The sequence below is a fragment of the Mustelus asterias genome, chromosome 28 (genome assembly GCF_964213995.1).
Source record: "Mustelus asterias chromosome 28, sMusAst1.hap1.1, whole genome shotgun sequence".
NCBI classification, from domain to species: domain Eukaryota; kingdom Metazoa; phylum Chordata; class Chondrichthyes; order Carcharhiniformes; family Triakidae; genus Mustelus; species Mustelus asterias.
Window position 1 is genome coordinate 3432679 of NC_135828.1, and position 10483 is coordinate 3443161.

At 44.8% G+C, this 10483-nt stretch overlaps 1 protein-coding gene across 1 annotated transcript in view; it reads right to left on the reverse strand.

Annotated features, from left to right (window-relative positions):
- col13a1 (collagen, type XIII, alpha 1) overlaps nt 1-1975 on the reverse strand; it is a 234378-nt gene extending 232403 nt beyond the window's left edge. The window contains exons 1-2 of the mRNA XM_078199346.1: nt 1397-1975; nt 734-803 (exon numbers count right to left, since the gene is read on the reverse strand). The gene's annotated coding sequence lies outside the window, so the exon portion shown is untranslated. The remainder of the gene's footprint in view (nt 1-733; nt 804-1396) is intronic.
- Between the last annotated feature and the right edge of the window lie 8508 nt (nt 1976-10483).

Sequence of the window (10483 nt, forward strand, 5' to 3'; positions counted from 1 at the left end):
GTTGTACATTATAAAGGAGTTGATGAGGGTATGGTGCTAGGAGAAGCCGGAATGGTAGTATTTGTGTGAGAGGCAGGCGGATGGTGATTATGATAATTACTGTAAGGTAACAGATAGCTTCGGCGGTAGATTTCAGAGATCGCTGTAGCAAGAGAACTAGAATAGCATTTCTAACGGTGCCAGCAACCGAAGCTTTAATCTTTTCCGCAACTATAATCTTAAATCCAACTCGGGACACCCTACACCACATCAAATGTTAACCCTTTCGCCACTGATTCGAGATATTCTCGTATTTTCATTTGCCAGTTATCTGTAGACTTGTATTCAAGGCTGGTTATTCAATTAAGGATCTATCCCAACTTTCTTTGGCAATATATAATGACCGCACCCGGGTGAAATGGTTATCCCCCCATCTATCAGAATGAGATGGCATTGGGGAGATGTGTAAGCATTGTATTGGAGATTTCAAAGTCCAGTTCCCGAAAGTTCACCACCAAGTCCTTTAATGGGAGTTCCAACAGTGGCCTGTACTGTCTCCCTCATTGTAATAAACGTGTCACTGACACAACATTGTGCAACTTCTCAATAACTCTTATCCAGTTTCTTTGCAGGAGACCCCCCTTTGCTACTGATAAACGGTTCCTCTCTCAGTCTGAGTGTTTGGCTGCGGAGGAGGTTGGAATTGGGGAGGGGAGGGGGGGGGGGGGTGGGGATTGCCTTGGCCAACACTTACCTGGGGGACACAAGCAGTCGCCAGGAACACTGCGGACCACTCGAATCTTGGGCAAACGTGCCTTGAGTTTCTGAGGAAGGAAAATGGAATGACAGACACTAGTGGGGGCTTTGCACTTGCACTGGTTTATAACAAATAACAGCCCCCTCTCCCCCCCCAAACACACACCCAAATAAATCACCCCAGTAGCAGTTACACACAACAGTTACTGAACCATTATCATACTGCCAGCACTTCCTCGTTGTTGTAAATAAGCAGATCTTGAAAATCCCAGAAATTGGGCTTTCACTGTATTCAACCTGGAATTTTCTTCTGGAGGGGGTGGGAAAATGTTTCAGGCGGAATGTGGAAAGACTGAAGTGAGCTATTCTTTAAGCTTGTGCCAATCGCTATACAATAGAAGTCCAGGCAATTCTGCCCCATGCTTATCTCCAACAAACAGTCGAGCATGTGCTTTGGGGAAAAAAAGTGGCTGGAGACCGAATTATTTGTTTAATTTCGCTTCAGGGGGTTTGGTGGGAAAGATTACCTTGATTTAGGAGCGGTAATTAAATCTACAATCGCACTAACTGCGATACAATGATAAAACGAGAGGTTGCACGGGATATTTGGGAGGTTTTCGGGGGGAATCTTAGCCTTGGTGCAGGCAGGCATCGCACTAACCTCGTCCAGAAGTTGGTCTACTCTGTTGAAAATAGCCGGTTCCATTCTGTCCATCGAGAACCAGGTGGAGAAAAGTTGCCTTTCCGCCTCCAAGTGCGAGAGACGGGTTTGCAGGTCTGAGGTCCTGTAATGTATCAGGAGGCAGAAGCCGAGAGACAGGAGGGAGAGCAGGCAGCACAGGAGGCCGGGGAGGTGCGAGCAGTGGGGCCAGCTCTGCTGGGATGTGTGAACCTTACAACCCCTTCTCAAAACCTCCCGGCTGGACCCCGGATTAACTTCCATAGTCACAGCCCAACCTTGCAGAGGAGTCCGGAGCCGCAGTGATCACACACACACACACAATCCTTAACTCATCAGAAACCCATCCAGGGGAGAGAGAGAGGGAGAACTGGCCGCAGAAATATCTCCCCAAGCAAGTGTTAGAGATAAAGAGCAGTCGCTGCTGGATTCCGGGTGGTTCTGGCTGCTTTACTCGGGTTCAGAGTGAAGTTTCAGTCTGCACACACTGCCAATTCTGGGAACAGCCACACTGAGACCACGGGCAGCCCCGCGCTGCTTCACTTTATCAACGCTATTTCCAGCCACACGCCTGTTTAACATCATTTATTTATTCGTCAACGTGACAGGGCGGGTTTCAGGTCGGAATCGCCACTTTGATCATGAGTGACGCCTCCCCCCTGCCTCCCTCCCCCCCCCCCCCCCCCCCGCAACATATCCGATTATTTTTAAACTGCTGCGAGAGGTTTCTCTTTAAAGGGCCAACACACACACAGAAAGTTCACATGTTCCTGAGCACTGCAGCCTACTGGTCAAAGGGAACCGTTATACTCCCGGGTTGGAGAGATAAAGTGAGACAATGCAACACTGCCACAACTCCACTCTGCCAGCTGAAATCAAAGCTTCGCCCCGCACCTACACCACACAGGCATGGCACCAACTCATTTAGTTGCCCTCAAAATCAGAAATAATCACCCCCTCCCTCCCAGTCTCACTGGATCCCTCAACATCTTCACCTAGCACAGCGGCCCTGGCCATTCATAGTAAGAAGTCTCACAACACCAGGTTAAAGTCCAAAAGTGGCTTTTGCTACCAAATAAACCTGTTGGGCTTTAACCTGGTGTTGCGAGACTTCTTACTGTGTTTACCCCAGTCCAACGCCGGCATCTCCACATCATGACTGGCCATTCATACCATTCTCTCCGTGGACAGCCATTAGCAGCTTTTTTCCCCTGGGTTTTGTGGCTATGACTCACCTTTCATGCCCTCACCCTGAAGTATAAATATCTCCCACTTTCTATGCCTTTTAGCTTTGACAAAGGGTCGTCTGGACTCGAAACGTCAGCTCTTTTCTCTCCTTACCGATGCTGCCAGACCTGCTGAGATTTTCCAGCGTTTTCTCTTTTGGTCACTGGATCCCAGTTTCCACATTACTGTGTTTCCTGACATTTCGCCTGTAAGTGCCCCACATTCATTCTGTGGGGGATCCACCCCCCCCCCCCGGGGATCCACCCCCCCCCCCCCTCATTCACACAACTGCCCGTGTGTGTTGCTGCTTTTATTCAGCTCCGATGTATTTGCAGTTAAAGTTTATTTATTAGTGTCACAAGTAGGCTTACATTAACACTGCAATGAAGTTACTGTGAAAATCGCCTAGTGGCCACACTCCGGCACCTGTTCGGGTGCAGTGAGGGAGAATTTAGCACGGCCAATGCACCTAACCCACATGTCTTTCAGACTGAAAGTGTTGTTTTTTTGAGCCCACTCGTTCTGCCTTCGCTTTGACAGCCACCCGAATGGTTTACTGGAGAGTGGCTGCTTTAATGGACCATCCAGAGGAAATCTCTCAGCTATCAGAAATAAAAGATTCTCCAGAAAAGGGTTCAGAGGTGATCCAGAGAGGTCTTTAAAATACTGGGGGGCTGAGATGTTTCCACTTACACTGGTGTCCACAATTAGAGTAGATGAAGATAAGTGATGAGTAAATCCAACAGTGAATTCCTTCACCCAGACAGTGGTTAGGATGTCCAAAGGTGTGCGGGTTAGGTGCATTGGTCATGCTAAATTGCCCCTTAGTGTCCCGGGATGCATAGGTTAGAGGGATTAGCAGGGTAAATATGTCGGGTTACGGGAATAGGGCCTGGGTGAGATTGGTGTTAGTGCGGACTCGGTGGGCTGAATGGTCTCCCTCTGCATTGTAGAGTTTCTATGATTCTATGTGTAACTCAGTATCACATGGAATTGCTCTTTCTGCTCCTCCTGCAGCCAATGGGGCACAAGGCTTTTATCTGTTCCCATAGGGAGTCTTTCCCGGAACAGGTCACTAGTCTGCCTCCAGAGGCTTATAGCTTGAGGTGTGCCACTCCACATCCAGGAGTCTCTCCAACTCTCACTGACTGCCGCTGGCGTGTTTGGAAGGATTGTGCAAGTTGGCACACTCACCCTGTTTGGCCACGTTATGAATGCACCTTCTTTGACCATCAGCTCCTAGGATGGGGCGCGAACCCAGAGCTTCTGGCTCAGAGGCAGGGACACTAACCCACTGTGCCACAAGACCACCCACCACTTGGAATGGTTGGGGTAAATAGCATAGATGCATTTCAGGAGAAGCTACAGAGAAATACGAGAGGGAGCAGAGAGGAGATTGCTGATGGAATGATGTGAAATAGGGTGAGAGGAGACCGAGAATCATAGAATCCCCACAGTGCAGGAGGAGGCCATTCAGCCCATCGAGCCTGCACCGACAACAATCCCACCCTATCCCTGTAACCCCACATATTTACCCTGCTAGTCCTCCTGACACTTAGGGGCAATTTATCATGGTGTATCAACCTAAGCCACACATCTTTGAACTGTGGGAGGAAACCGGAGCACCCGGAGGAAACCCAAGCAGACACAGGGAGAACGTGCAAACTCCACACAGACAGTGACCGAGTTGGGAATCGAACCTGGGTCCCTGGCGCTCTGAGGCAGCAGTGCTAACTGCTGACCTGTGTGGAGCATAAACACCAATATAGAACAAATGGGCTGAATGGCCTGTTGCTGTGCTCTAACACTCTGTAATTGAAAGCATAAACATGAAAAAATTCATTGATGCAGTACATTCGCGTGTCAGTGCAGATTCTTTGGGCCAAAGATCTTCTTCTGCATTGTGTGATTCTATGATTCTATGATTGTACTTGGAAGGCATTTGGCAGGGGTGGATGCCCAGTTGGCATTGCTTGGATCTCAGCACTGAAACATGCACTGTACTGATTTGTAATTTACCTGTCAGTATCCTGTGTGTACTTACGACAGACATCAGCTCCTGAGAGCTTCCTACTCACTGACCGACTAAACGATAAATCCGGATTAGTTTGTTAAATCACGATGGTCTGTCCTGCGGTGTTTCGGGCAGTGAAGTTACCTCAAGCTCCAGAGGTAAGAAATGTGAGACTGATATCAGCAAATGAGCTCGGAGCTATTCCATTGGGCCACCTGGGAACATTCCCATCCAAGAACATTACAAATGTTTCTGCCATTTACAAACCACCACCCCGTCCCCCACCCCCCCACCCCCACCGAGTTCAACTTCTTCCCAGTGTCCACATCGTTATTCTCCATGAGTCATCTTATTAAATCCCACTCTCCCACATGGTCCTTGTGCTCTTTAATATTCCCTTTTTAGGCCACTGACTTATTCCCTATTACAATTACAGAGTCTGCTTCAACAATGGATTTTGATTTGATTTGATTTATTATTGTCACACGTATTAGTATACAGTGAAAAGTATTGTTTCTTGCGCGCTATACAGACAAAGCATACCGTTCATAGAGAAGGAAAGGAGAGGGTGCAGAATGTAGTGTTACAGTCATAGCTAGGGTGTAGAGAAAGATCAACTTAATGCAAAGTAAGTCCATTCAAAAGTCTGATGGCAGCAGGGAAGAAGCTGTTCTTGAGTCAGTTGGTACATGACCTCAGACTTTTGTATCTTTTTCCTGACAGAAGAAGGTGGAAGAGAGAATGTCCGGGATGCGTGGCTGCTTTGCCGAGGCAGCGGGGAGTGTAGACAGAGTCAATGGATGGGAGGCTGGTTTGCGTTAATAGACTGGGCTACGTTCACAATCCTTTGTAGTTTCTTGCGGTCTTGTACAAAGCAGGAGCCATACCAAGCTGTGATACATCCGGAAAGGATTTTGGTGAAAAATTACAGCCAACCTTCATGTGAGGAATTTTCGCCCCCGACTCTTTTAATAGTCATTTAATAGCTTTTGTGTTTATTTAAAATTTCTGTCCCCTATTTGCTGCTTTTGTATTCAACACCTACCGTTACAAAACTGAGGACTCTGTTTTCTTTTATGGCCTTAACTATTGGCGTTACCACTGGTAACAATCTGTATTCCAGAATATTCTTCTTCTGCCCAGCTCCATTTAAAACCTCACCACTTGTGCTGTACTTTCACATTCTTACTTCCAATTTTTTGTGCAGTGTACATTGAAATAGGGAAATATAGTTTCCATTTTTCTGAACTGTAGTCTTCCTTTATGCCCTCCTACCGTTCTTCACAACCTTAGTTGAGATTCATTCACCCCTCCTTCCTAAGTATCAATCCTTTTCTGCTACTTCTAAGCACAAGGTCTTTCAGTTGAATGAATGGATCTCAGCACAGGATTCTCTGACACGCCACTCAGGACATCTTTTCAATCTATACAGTTTTGTCTTATTCTAATCTTTCCTTTCTTTCCTTCAATGATATTCCTCTGTCTATGCCCGCATTCGCTTTAGTTACATGTGCCATCACCTTTGCCCAAAGCTTCTGCGTGGTACTTTAGCTTTTTTGACAATCAAAATAAATCATATTTACCAAGGTTCCTTGATCTATCCTCCATGTCAGTTCTTCAATCTGAAAGGTTGGGGAAGTGCAACATTCAGAAATCCATGCTGACTGGCCCTGATCAACTTTTGTTTGACCAAATTTTATCCTGCAGAATAGGCTCCTGGATGTTAACCAAGAACTGAGCTACAAAAGACCTATAACTTTCTGATTCAGCCCCCCCCCCCCTTTGTTGAACAGGGCTGTCACATTTATCACTCGATCATCCTCTGATATTGCTTTCTTCTCAGTAAGTGGAACATTCTGCGCAGGGAGAAGAAAATATGTGCCAAGTAGTTCTTCTTGGAAAGAATATTGCTAATTAGAAATGTCACTCATTGATTTAATACGTCCAAATAAGCCACATCCACTGGTTCCTCCTTACCCCCTCATCAACTCTACTAGTTACATCCTGAAAGAATTCCAGTAGATCTGTGAAGCATGACTTCCCTTACGTAAATCCATGCTGACTTTAACTGATTCAACCACTGTTTTCCAAATACTCTACTGTTACATCTTTGATAATAGACTCCAGAATTTTCCCCACTACTGATGTCAAGCTTACTGGTCTATAATTCCCTATTTTCTCTCTTTCTCCCTTTTTAAATAGTGGGGTTATATTAGCTATCCTCCAATCTGTTCCAGGGTCTACAGGATCTTGTAAGGTGACCACCAATGCATCCATTATTTCTAGGGCCACCTGCTTAAGTACTCTGGGATATAGATTATCAGGCACTGGCAATTTATCAGCCTTCAATCCCATCAGTTTCCCCAACACCATTTCCGTACTAATATTGATCTCCTTCAATTCCTCCCTCTCACCAAACCCTGTGTTCCCCAACATTTCTGGTATCTTATTTGTGTTCTCCTTTGTGAAGACAGAACCAAAGTGTGGATTTAGCTGGTCAGCCATTTCTTTATTCCCCATTATATTATTATTATATTATTATTCCCCTGTTTCTGAGTGTAAGGGACCTATATTTACAGTGAGTTTTTATGTTACCCGCAAGCTTACTCTTGTACTCTATTTTCCTTTTCTTAATCAATCCCTTGGTCCTCCTTTGCTGAATTTTAAATTGCTCCCAAACCTCAGATTTGTTGTTTTTTTAGCCAATTTGTATGCCTCTTCCTTGAATCTAATGCTATCTCCAATTTCCCTTGCAAGCCATGGCTAGACCACCTATCCCCTTTTACTTGCAGTTCACCCATGCATTCTTTGAATGTTTGCCATTGCTTATCCACTATCGCATATCCACTATCATCCCTTTAAGTAACATTTCCCAATCTATCATTGCCAACTCGTACCTCATATCATCGTAGCTTCCTTTATTAAGATTCAGGACCCTTGTTTCTGAATCAACTACATCACTCTCCATCTTGGTGAAAGATTCAATCATATTATGGTCACTCATCCCCAAGGGGTCTCCCACAACTAGATTGCCAATTATTGCTTTCTTATTACACAATATCTAGTTCCGGATGACATGTTCTCTAATTGGTTCCTAGAAGTATCGGTCCAGAATACCATTCCATATACACTCCAGGAAATCCTCCTCTACAGTATTGTGACTAATTTGATTTGTCCAATCTATAGAATCATAGAATCATAGAAACCCTACAGTGCAGAAAGAGGCCATTTGGCCCATCGAGTCTGCACTGACCACAATCCCACCCAGGCCCTACACCCATATCCCTACATATCTATCCGCTAATCCCTCTAACCTACACATCTCAGGACACTAAGGGGCAATTTTAGCATGGCCAATCAACCTAACCCGCACATCTTTGGACTGTGGGAGGAAACCGGAGCACCTGGAGGAAACCCACGCAGACACGAGGAGAATGTGCAAACTCCACACAGGCAGTGACCCAAGCCGGGAATCGAACCCAGGTCTCTGGAGCTGTGAAGCAGCAGTGCTAACCACTGTGCTACCGTGCCGCCTATGTGTCCCTTTATTGCATCCGCCTCTAATTTTCTGTTTAATGCCATTACCAACATCACCACTACAGTTTAGGAGTCCATATACAACTCCCACTAACGCTTTTTTGTCCTTTAGTGTTTCTCAATCCCACCCATACAGATTCCACATTGTCGGAGTTAACATCCTTCCTCACTATTGCATGAATTTCCTCTTTAACCAGCAATGCAACTCCATCGCCTGCTTATCATAATATGATATGGCGAAAGAGCATGGGTGATAAAAATACATGAGTACAACATCAGTCAGACTTGTGCTCCCTTTTCCAATTAACACTCATTCCAGAGACAATCGCCCTAATTCTATTTGGAGACTCACAAATAGATCATGAACATTTTACTCCATTACTGCGCTGCAAAGTCTCTGAACAATGTTGCTCCATCCCACCGCAGACAAAATGGATACACTGCCGCAATTAACATACTTTTGGTCTTTATTTACAGTAGTGCAATACCATCACAGCATCATAGCTGTTGTCTAAGGGCACAGCGGCAACAAGAAGCAGCTGATGTAGTTTCCCAATAGAATGGAATTCTTGACGTTATTGTGATTTTCTTTGGTCTACAGGATTGTAGAAAATTGAGAACAGGCCATCAGTATCATAGCAAAGAACAAGCTTGTATAATCAAGTTTTACTGTACCATGTGATTCAAAGCGTGGTGAAGTCTGGTTTTATTTTAACTCCTGAAACTCGAGTACAGTACACACAAATATATTGTATTAAAATCTTCAAAAATCTTAATTTTATTCCATTCTGATTTTCCCCTGAAGGGCAACTCAAAGTCTTGAAGTAGGACTAGGGACTTTGATTTGATTTGATTTATTATTGTCACATGTGTTGGGATACAGTGAAAAGTATTGTTTCTTGGAGCGCTATGCAGACAAAATATACCGTTCATAGAATACATAGGGGAGAAGGAAAGGAGAGGGTGCAGTGTTACAATCATAGCCAGGGTGCAGAGAAAGATGAACTTAATATAAGGTAGGTCCATTCAGAATTCTGATGGCAGCAGGGAAGAAGCTGTTCTTGAGTCGGTTGTTACATGACCCCAGACATTTGCATCTTTTTCCCGACAGAAGAAGGCGAAAGAGAGAATGTCTAGGGTGCGTGCGGTCCTTGATTATGCTGGCTGCTTTTCCAAGACAGTGGGATGTGTAATGGATGGGAGGCTGGTTTGCATGATGGATTGGGCTACTTTCATGACCTTTTATAGTTCCTTGCGGCCTTGAGCAGAGCAGGAGCCATACCAAGCTGTGATACAACCAGAAGGAATGCTTTCTGTGGTGCATCTGTAAAAATTGATGAGAGTCATAGTGGACATGCTGAATTTCCTTAGTCTTCTGAGAAAGTAGAGGCATTGGTGGGCTACCTTGACTATAGAGTCAGCATGGAGGAACCAGGACAGGTTGTTGGTGATCTGAACACCTAGAAATCTAAAGCTTTCAACCATTTCCACTTCATCACCATTGATGTGGAATAGGGGCATCTCCTCCAATATGCTTCCTGAAGTCGATGACTATCTCCTTCGTTTTACTGGCATTGAGGGAGAGATCATTGTCATCGCACCAGTTCACCAGATTCTCTATCTCTATCCTATACTCCGACTCCGTCATTGTTTGTGATCCGACCCATGCCAAGTTTCTGTAGAATTATCAACAACTATGCTCTGTGATTGGCCTCACAAGAGCATGGTGAGAGGATCTGAGAATGAATACTCTGCTTCCACATTTTACCCATTTAAAAGCTTGTACAGGTTAGAAAATCCCAGCAGAAAGATTGGATTTTCAGACATCCCTTGACCTAAGGAAACAACTACCCATTTAATTGGGATGCATTCAAGATCCATAGATAAGATAAATGCCAATGTTTCAAAAGTCACAGATTCCAAAACAAGAGGGTACAGCCTTCAATTTAACAAAGGGAGGATGAACAGACAGTTTAGATTGAGATCAATGGGTCAATGTATGGAATGAGTCAGTGGAGAGACAATGGGAGTGGATTGTATTAACTCATTCATAAAGGAGTTGGATAAACTCTTGGAAAACATTTAGTAGCTGGATATGAAAGGTATCATGGGATATGATATTTCCTTGATAATGGGACTGGATAGATAGATGGACCACAACTTTTTTTCCCCAACCCAGTGCATTCCACCTTTCACGATACCAGTCAGTTGGCAAGAAGCCTGAGATAATCTTCCAGACGATCTTCACACAGAAACAGTAAATTCAACAGCTATTTCTAAGCAACTCATTT